We start from the raw sequence: 10,000 nt of genomic DNA, 5'->3' as shown, positions 1-10,000 counted from the left end.
TCCATGCGGGAAAAGTTGAAAATGTGTCCGAGACAGCGCCCCCTAGGCGGACACACGCTCCGGACAGAGCCCCTGTCGCTCAAGCCCTGGAAGCCCTAAGTACCTGGGTGGAATCAGTTCCAGGATTTCATTCATGCGGGAAAAGTTGAAAATGTGTCCGGGACAGCGCCCCCTAGGCGGACACACGCTCCGGACAGAGCCCCTGTCGCTCAAGCCCTGGAAGCCCTAAGTACCTGGGTGGAATCAGTTCCAGGATTTCATTCATGCGGGAAAAGTTGAAAATGTGTCCGGGACAGCGCCCCCTAGGCGGACACACGCTCCGGACAGAGCCCCTGTCGCTCAAGCCCTGGAAGCCCTAAGTACCTGGGTGGAATCAGTTCCAGGATTTCATTCATGCGGGAAAAGTTGAAAATGTGTCCGGGACAGCGCCCCCTAGGCGGACACACGCTCCGGACAGAGCCCCTGTCGCTCAAGCCCTGGAAGCCCTAAGTACCTGGGTGGAATCAGTTCCAGGATTTCATTCATGCGGGAAAAGTTGAAAATGTGTCCGAGATAGCGCCCCTTAGGCGGACACAGGTGTCTGCATGAGCCCCTGTCGCTCAGAAGCTGGAAGAGCAGTTTGAAAAAGGACCGGGGTAAAGAGGGGGAAAGCACCATATATGTGTCCGGGAAGGCGCCCCTCGGGCGGACACAGGTGTCTGCATGAGCCCCTGTCGCTCAGATGCTGGAAGAGCAGTTTGAAAAAGGACCGGGGTAAAGAGGGGGAAAGCACCATATATGTGTCCGGGGAGGCGCCACCCGGGCGGACACAGGTGTCTGCATGAGCCCCTGTCGCTCAGATGCTGGAAGATCAGTTTGAAAAAGGACCGGGGTAAAGAGGGGGGAAGCACCATATATGTGTCCGGGAAGGCGCCCCTCGGGCGGACACAGGTGTCTGCATGAGCCCCTGTCGCTCAGATGCTGGAAGATCAGTTTGAAAAAAGAACCAGAGGATAGAGGGGAAAAACACCATATTTGTGTCCGAAAATAGCTCACTTTGACTCGGACGCGTTCCCTGTGATTTCAGCCTGTCAGACATGGTGCACATAGTAACGAGATGGAGGTGTTTTGGTCGACCAGGTAAAAAACGAAAAATCGAGAGAAGGTAAAAAGTAGGTGAAAAATTAAGCCTCTCTCGTTAAGGTACTTAGAAAAAATCCCAAAAAAAAAATGAACTCCCATTGAAATGAATGGGGAAAATTTTTTTTCTCGTTTTTTTTCTAAGTACAACAACGAGAGAAGGTAAAAAATGGTTTTTTTTAGCCTCTCTCGTTAAGGTACTTAGAAAAAAACCCAGATTTTTTATTTTCTCGTTTTTTTTCTAAGTACAACAACGAGAGAAGGTAAAAACAGGTGCTTTTTAGCCTCTCTCGTTAAGGTACTTGGAAAAAATCCGAGACATGTTTGGTCTTCCCCACTGACAGTGCGCCTTTGCTGGGTAAGTTGTGGACGTGCCAGGCACCCCCGGGACACCGGTGGAACGCGGCCGGACTCGTGGTACTCCAACCCGGGCATAATTTTGGATATTTCCCGGTCCTTTTTTTCCCCACTTTCCCAACTTTTCTTCCGAATCACAGTGCGCCTTTGCTGGGTAAGTTGTGGACATGGCAGGCACCCCCGGGACACCGGTGGAACGCGGCCGGACTCGTGGTACTCCAACCCGGGCATAATATTGGATCAAATTCGGGACTTTTGCCCACTTTCCCAACTTTTCTTCCCAATCACAGTGCGCCTTTGCTGGGTAAGTTGTGGACATGCCAGGCACCCCCGGGACACCGGTGGAACGCGGCCGGACTCGTGGTACTCCAACCCGGGCATAATTTTGGATCAAATTCGGGACTTTTGCCCACTTTCCCAACTTTTCTTCCCAATCACAGTGCGCCTTTGCTGGGTGCGTTGTGGACATTGTAGGCACCCCGGAACCCTGGTGGAACGCGGCGGGACTTGTGGGACTCGAACCTGGGTGTGATTTTGGACCAAATTCGGGACTTTTGCCCACTTTCCCAACTTTTCTTCCCAATCACAGTGCGCCTTTGCTGGGTGCGTTGTGGACATTGTAGGCACCCCGAGACACTGGTGGAACGCGGCGGGACTTGTGGGACTCGAACCTGGGTGTGATTTTGGACCAAATTCGGGACTTTTGCCCACTTTCCCAACTTTTCTTCCCAATCACAGTGCGCCTTTGCTGGGTGCGTCGTGGACATGTCAGGCACCCCGGAACCCTGGTGGAACGCGGCGGGACTTGTGGGACTCGAACCTGGGTGTGATTTTGGACCAAATTCGGGACTTTTGCCCACTTTCCCAACTTTTCTTCCCAATCACAGTGCACCTTTGCTGGGTAAGTTGTGGACATTGTAGGCACCCCGGAACCCTGGTGGAACGCGGCGGGACTTGTGGGACTCGAACCTGGGTGTGATTTTGGACCAAATTCGGGACTTTTGCCCACTTTCCCAACTTTTCTTCCCAATCACAGTGCGCCTTTGCTGGGTGCGTTGTGGACATTGTAGGCACCCCGGAACCCTGGTGGAACGCGGCGGGACTTGTGGGACTCGAACCTGGGTGTGATTTTGGACCAAATTCGGGACTTTTGCCCACTTTCCCAACTTTTCTTCCCAATCACAGTGCGCCTTTGCTGGGTGCGTTGTGGACATTGTAGGCACCCCGAGACACTGGTGGAACGCGGCGGGACTTGTGGGACTCGAACCTGGGTGTGATTTTGGACCAAATTCGGGACTTTTGCCCACTTTCCCAACTTTTCTTCCCAATCACAGTGCGCCTTTGCTGGGTGCGTCGTGGACATGTCAGGCACCCCGGAACCCTGGTGGAACGCGGCGGGACTTGTGGGACTCGAACCTGGGTGTGATTTTGGACCAAATTCGGGACTTTTGCCCACTTTCCCAACTTTTCTTCCCAATCACAGTGCGCCTTTGCTGGGTGCGTCGTGGACATTGTAGGCACCCCGGAACCCTGGTGGAACGGCGGGACTTGTGGGACTCGAACCTGGGTGTGATTTTGGCCCAAATTCGGGACTTTTGCCCACTTTCCCAACTTTTCTTCCCAATCACAGTGCGCCTTTGCTGGGTGCGTTGTGGACATTGTAGGCACCCCGGAACCCTGGTGGAACGCGGCGGGACTTGTGGGACTCGAACCTGGGTGTCATTTTGGACCAAATTCGGGACTTTTGCCCACTTTCCCAACTTTTCTTCCCAATCACAGTGCGCCTTTGCTGGGTGCGTTGTGGACATTGTAGGCACCCCGGAACCCTGGTGGAACGCGGCGGGACTTGTGGGACTCGAACCTGGGTGTGATTTTGGACCAAATTCGGGACTTTTGCCCACTTTCCCAACTTTTCTTGCCCACTCACAGTGCGCCTTTGCTGGGTAAGTTGTGGACATTGTAGGCACCCCGGAACCCTGGTGGAACGCGGCGGGACTTGTGGGACTCGAACCTGGGTGTGATTTTGGATCAAATTCGGGACTTTTGCCCACTTTCCCAACTTTTCTTGCCCACTCACAGTGCGCCTTTGCTGGGTGCGTTGTGGACATGTCAGGCACACTGGTGGAACGCGGCGGGACTTGTGGGACTCGAACCTGGGTGTGATTTTTGATCATTTCGTGGACTTTTGCTATGCATGCCTTCTCCCCGCTAGTTTGATGTGTGCTGCTGCAAAAGTTCCAAGAGGGCGTTTTTGCCCCCCTCCAAACTCCCTCTCTTTGTTTATAGTGCATATTTTCTGCTGGATCTACTCTCTATTTACTCCAAGGAAAAAAACTAGCCGGTCGCGGCAAATTTTTACAATCGGTCGCCAAACTACGGCACGAGGGCCGAACGCGGTACGCCGGCGTCCAAGATACGGCCCGGGGATTTTTTTGATTTTTTGGGCTTTTTTTGATTTTTTTGGACATGTTGGGCATCCCAGGACTCGGGTGCGACTGCAGGACGTGTGGGGCTCTAACCTGGGTGTGGTTTTTGGTCATTTTTCCGGACTTTTGCCCACTTTTCCCAAATTTTCTTCCCAATCACAGTGCGCCTTTGCTGGGTGCGTTTTGGGCATGTGGGGGGCACCTCGGACTCGGGTGGGACGCGGCGGGACTTGTGGCACTCGTACCTGGGTGTGATTTTTGATCATTTTGTGGACTTTTCCCCAGACACTCTCCACTTGTCTACCCCACTTCCCCTGTGACTTTGCTGGGGGGGCGTTTCCCCGCTGTCCTTTGTAGTGTAAGGGTTACTTTTCTTTTTTTTCTGTCTGAAAATAGGGCCCCAAAAGGCCTCACACTCCCCGGGAAGACCTGATGGACGCCTCGGCGTCACTGAAACAGGCCAATCTGTCTGAAAATATGGCCCACGAAAGGCCTCACATTCCCCGGGAAGACCTGATGGACGCCCCGGCGTCACCGAAATACGGCAAACTGTCTGAAAATAGGGGCTCCAAGGGTTCCCCACTCTTTCTGGCCCACAAAAGGCCTCTCATTCCCCGGGAACACCTGTAGGACTCCCCGGCGTCAAGGAAATACGCCAAACCGTCTGAAAATAGAGGCCCAAAAGAACTGGAAATAATGTGTTTAATTTGGGGGGTGATGTCTATAATTATGGGGGTGCATTGGAGGCGGGAGTCCACTGGAGGGCTCCACACCGTCTGAATATAGGGCCCCAAAAGGCCTGGAATTAATGTATTTAATTTGGGGGGTGCATTTGCAGCGGGAGTCCACCGGAGGGCTCCATTTCCCCACTCTTTTGTTGACATATGGCCACAAAAGGCCTCTCATTCCCCGGGAAGACCTGATGGACGCCCCGGCGTCACCGAAATAAGCCAAACTGTCTGAAAATAGGGGCTCCAAGGGTTCCCCACTCTTTCTGGCCCACAAAAGGCCTCTCATTCCCCGGGAACACCTGTAGGACTCCCCGGCGTCAAGGAAATCCGCCAAACTGTCTGAAAATAGGGCCCCAAAAGAACTGGAAATGATGCCTTTAATTTGGGGGGTGATGTCTTTAATTTGGGGGGTGCATTGGAGGCGGGAGTCCACTGGAGGGCTACACACCGTCTGAATATAGGGCCCCAAAAGGCCTGGAATTAATGTATTTAATTTGGGGGGTGCATTTGCAGCGGGAGTCCACCGGAGGGCTCCATTTCCCCACTCTTTTGTTGACATATGGCCACAAAAGGCCTCTCATTCCCCGGGAAGACCTGATGGACGCCCCGGCGTCACCGAAATAAGCCAAACTGTCTGAAAATAGGGGCTCCAAGGGTCCCCCACTCTTTCTGGCCCACAAAAGGCCTCTCATTCCCCGGGAACACCAAAAGAACTGGAAATAATGTGTTTAATTCAGGGTGCATTTGCAGCGAGTGTCCACCAGAGGGCTCCAATTCCCCAGCTATAGTCCTGGTACTCTAAAATGATGGCACTTAGTCAAATTTCCGCCTTTTTTTGATGACTTCCAACTAGGAGAGGGACTAATTTTGAGTTCCGGACCCGGGTGGAGAACCATAGCACGTCGGCCTTCTTAAAGGGACATCCTCCTAGGCACTTAGTCAAATTTCCGCCTTTTTTTTGGACTTCCAGCGAGGAGAGGGACTAATTTGGCGTTCTGTACCCAGGTGGAGAACCATAGCAGGTCGGCCTTCTTAAGGTGACATCCTCCTAGGCACTTAGTCAAATTCACGCCTTTTTTTTGGACTTCCAGCGAGGAGAGGGACTAATTTGGCGTTCCGTACCCAGGTAGAGAACCAAGGCACGTCAGCCTTCTTAAAGGGACATCCTCCTAGGCACTTAGTCAAACTTACGCCTTTTTTTTGGACTTCCAGCGAGGAGAGGGACTAATTTGGCGTTCCAGACCCAGGTGGAGAACCATAGCACGTCGGCCTTCTTAAAGGGACATCCTCCTAGGCACTTAGTCAAATTTACGACTTTTTTTTGGACTTCCAGCGAGGAGAGGGACAATTTTGCTTTCCTGACCCAGGTGGAGAACCATAGCACGTCGGCCTTCTTAAAGGGACATCCTCCTAGGCACTTAGTCAAATTCACGCCTTTTTTTTGGACTTCCAGCGAGGAGAGGGACTAATTTGGCGTTCCAGACCCAGGTGGAGAACCATAGCACGTCGGCCTTCTTAAAGGGACATCCTCCTAGGCACTTAGTCAAATTTACACCTTTTTTTTTGGACTTCCAGCGAGGAGAGGGACAATTTTGCTTTCCTGACCCAGGTGGAGAACCATAGCACGTCGGCCTTCTTAAAGGGACATCCTCCTAGGCACTTAGTCAAATTCACGCCTTTTTTTTGGACTTCCAGCGAGGAGAGGGACTAATTTGGCGTTCCAGACCCAGGTGGAGAACCATAGCACGTCGGCCTTCTTAAAGGGACATCCTCCTAGGCACTTAGTCAAATTTACACCTTTTTTTTTGGACTTCCAGCGAGGAGAGGGACAATTTTGCTTTCCTGACCCAGGTGGAGAACCATAGCACGTCGGCCTTCTTAAAGGGACATCCTCCTAGGCACTTAGTCAAATTCACGCCTTTTTTTTGGACTTCCAGCGAGGAGAGGGACTAATTTGGCGTTCCGTACCCAGGTGGAGAACCATAGCAGGTCGGCCTTCTTAAAGGGAAATGCTCCTAGACACTTAGTCAAATTCACGCCTTTTTTTTTGGACTTCCAGCTAGGAGAGGGACTAATTTTGCGTTCCAGACCCAGGTGGAGAACCATAGCAGGTCGGCCTTCTTAAAGGGAAATGCTCCTAGACACTTAGTCAAATTTACCAAACTTTTCTATAGAGCCCTGGTACTCTAAAATGATGACACATAGACAAAAAACCAAACTTTTCTCTAGAGGCCTGGTACTCTAAAATGATGACACATAGACAAAAAACCAAACTTTTCTATAGAGGCCTGGTACTCTAAAATAATGACACTTAGTCAAATTTCCGCCTTTTTTTGACTACTTCCAGCTAGGAGAGGGACTAATTTGGCGTTCCGTACCCAGGTGGAGAACCAAGGGACGTCGGCCTTCTTAAAGGGACATCCTCCTAGACACTTAGTCAAATTCACGCCTTTTTTTTTGGACTTCCAGCGAGGAGAGGGACTAATTTTGCTTTCCGTACCCGGGTGGAGAACCATAGCACGTCGGCCTTCTTAAAGGGAAATGCTCCTAGGCACTTAGTCAAATTCACGCCTTTTTTTTGGACTTCCAGCGAGGAGAGGGACAATTTTGCTTTCCTGACCCAGGTGGAGAACCATAGCACGTCGGCCTTCTTAAAGGGACATCCTCCTAGGCACTTAGTCAAATTCACGCCTTTTTTTTGGACTTCCAGCGAGGAGAGGGACTAATTTGGCGTTCCAGACCCAGGTGGAGAACCATAGCAGGTCGGCCTTCTTAAAGGGACATGCCCCTAGACACTTAGTCAAATTTACGCCTGAAAATAGGGCCCCAAAAGAACTGGAAATAATGTCTTTAATTCAGGGTGCATTTGCAGCGAGTGTCCACCAGAGGGCTCCAATTCCCCCACTATAGTCCTGGTACTCTAAAATGATGGCACTTAGTCAAATTTCCGCCTTTTTTTGATGACTTCCAACTAGGAGAGGGACTAATTTTGAGTTCCGGACCCGGGTGGAGAACCATAGCACGTCGGCCTTCTTAAAGGGACATCCTCCTAGGCACTTAGTCAAATTTCCGCCTTTTTTTTGGACTTCCAGCGAGGAGAGGGACTAATTTGGCGTTCCAGACCCAGGTGGAGAACCATAGCAGGTCAGCCTTCTTAAAGGGACATCCTCCTAGGCACTTGGTCAAATTTCCGCCTTTTTTTTGGACTTCCAGCGAGGAGAGGGACTAATTTTGCTTTCCGCACCCGGGTGGAGAACCATAGCAGGTCAGCCTTCTTAAAGGGACATCCTCCTAGGCACTTAGTCAAATTTACGCCTTTTTTTTGGACTTCCAGCGAGGAGAGGGACAATTTTGCTTTCCTGACCCAGGTGGAGAACCATAGCACGTCGGCCTTCTTAAAGGGAAATGCTCCTAGGCACTTAGTCAAATTCACGCCTTTTTTTTGGACTTCCAGCGAGGAGAGGGACTAATTTGGCGTTCCGTACCCAGGTGGAGAACCATAGCAGGTCGGCCTTCTTAAAGGGAAATGCTCCTAGACACTTAGTCAAATTCACGCCTTTTTTTTTGGACTTCCAGCTAGGAGAGGGACTAATTTTGCGTTCCAGACCCAGGTGGAGAACCATAGCAGGTCGGCCTTCTTAAAGGGAAATGCTCCTAGACACTTAGTCAAATTTACACCTTTTTTTTTGGACTTCCAGCGAGGAGAGGGACTAATTTGGCGTTCCAGACCCAGGTGGAGAACCATAGCACGTCGGCCTTCTTAAAGGGACATCCTCCTAGGCACTTAGTCAAATTCACGCCTTTTTTTTGGACTTCCAGCGAGGAGAGGGACTAATTTTGCTTTCCGTACCCGGGTGGAGAACCATAGCAGGTCAGCCTTCTTAAAGGGACATCCTCCTAGGCACTTAGTCAAATTTACTCCTTTTTTTTGGACTTCCAGCGAGGAGAGGGACTAATTTTGCTTTCCGTACCCGGGTGGAGAACCATAGCAGGTCAGCCTTCTTAAAGGGACATCCTCCTAGGCACTTAGTCAAATTCACGCCTTTTTTTTGGACTTCCAGCGAGGAGAGGGACTAATTTGGCGTTCCTGACCCAGGTGGAGAACCATAGCACGTCGGCCTTCTTAAAGGGAAATGCTCCTAGACACTTAGTCAAATTCACGCCTTTTTTTTTGGACTTCCAGCTAGGAGAGGGACTAATTTGGCGTTCCGTACCCAGGTAGAGAACCAAGGCACGTCGGCCTTCTTAAGGGGACATCCTCCTAGACACTTAGTCAAATTTACACCTTTTTTTTTTGGACTTCCAGCGAGGAGAGGGACTAATTATAGGGCCCCAAAAGAACTGGAAATAATGTGTTTAATTCAGGGTGCATTTGCAGCGAGTGTCCACCAGAGGGCTCCAATTCCCCAGCTATAGTCCTGGTACTCTAAAATGATGGCACTTAGTCAAATTTCCGCCTTTTTTTGATGACTTCCAACTAGGAGAGGGACTAATTTTGAGTTCCGGACCCGGGTGGAGAACCATAGCAGGTCGGCCTTCTTAAAGGGACATCCTCCTAGGCACTTAGTCAAATTTACGCCTTTTTTTGACTACTTCCAGCGAGGAGAGGGACTAATTTGGCGTTCCTGACCCAGGTGGAGGACCATAGCACGTCGGCCTTCTTAAAGGGACATCCTCCTAGGCACTTAGTCAAATTTACGCCTTTTTTTTGGACTTCCAGCGAGGAGAGGGACAATTTTGCTTTCCGTACCCGGGTGGAGAACCATAGCAGGTCGGCCTTCTTAAAGGGAAATGCTCCTAGACACTTAGTCAAATTTACACCTTTTTTTTTTGGACTTCCAGCGAGGAGAGGGAGTAATTTGGCGTTCCAGACCCAGGTGGAGAACCATAGCACGTCGGCCTTCTTAAAGGGACATCCTCCTAGGCACTTAGTCAAATTCACGCCTTTTTTTTGGACTTCCAGCGAGGAGAGGGACTAATTTTGCTTTCCGTACCCGGGTGGAGAACCATAGCAGGTCGGCCTTCTTAAAGGGAAATGCTCCTAGACACTTAGTCAAATTTACCAAACTTTTCTATAGAGGCCTGGTACTCTAAAATGATGACACATAGACAAAAAACCAAACTTTTCTATAGAGGCCTGGTACTCTAAAATGATGACACATAGACAAAAAACCAAACTTTTCTATAGAGGCCTGGTACTCTAAAATAATGACACTTAGTCAAATTTCCGCCTTTTTTTGACTACTTCCAGCTAGGAGAGGGACTAATTTGGCGTTCCGTACCCAGGTGGAGAACCATAGCACGTCGGCCTTCTTAAAGGGAAATGCTCCTAGACACTTAGTCAAATTCACGCCTTTTTTTTGGACT

This window comes from Nerophis lumbriciformis, unplaced genomic scaffold (assembly GCF_033978685.3).
Source record: "Nerophis lumbriciformis unplaced genomic scaffold, RoL_Nlum_v2.1 HiC_scaffold_63, whole genome shotgun sequence".
In the NCBI taxonomy this organism is placed as follows: Eukaryota; Metazoa; Chordata; class Actinopteri; order Syngnathiformes; family Syngnathidae; genus Nerophis; species Nerophis lumbriciformis.
This window is presented reverse-complemented; position numbering follows the sequence as displayed.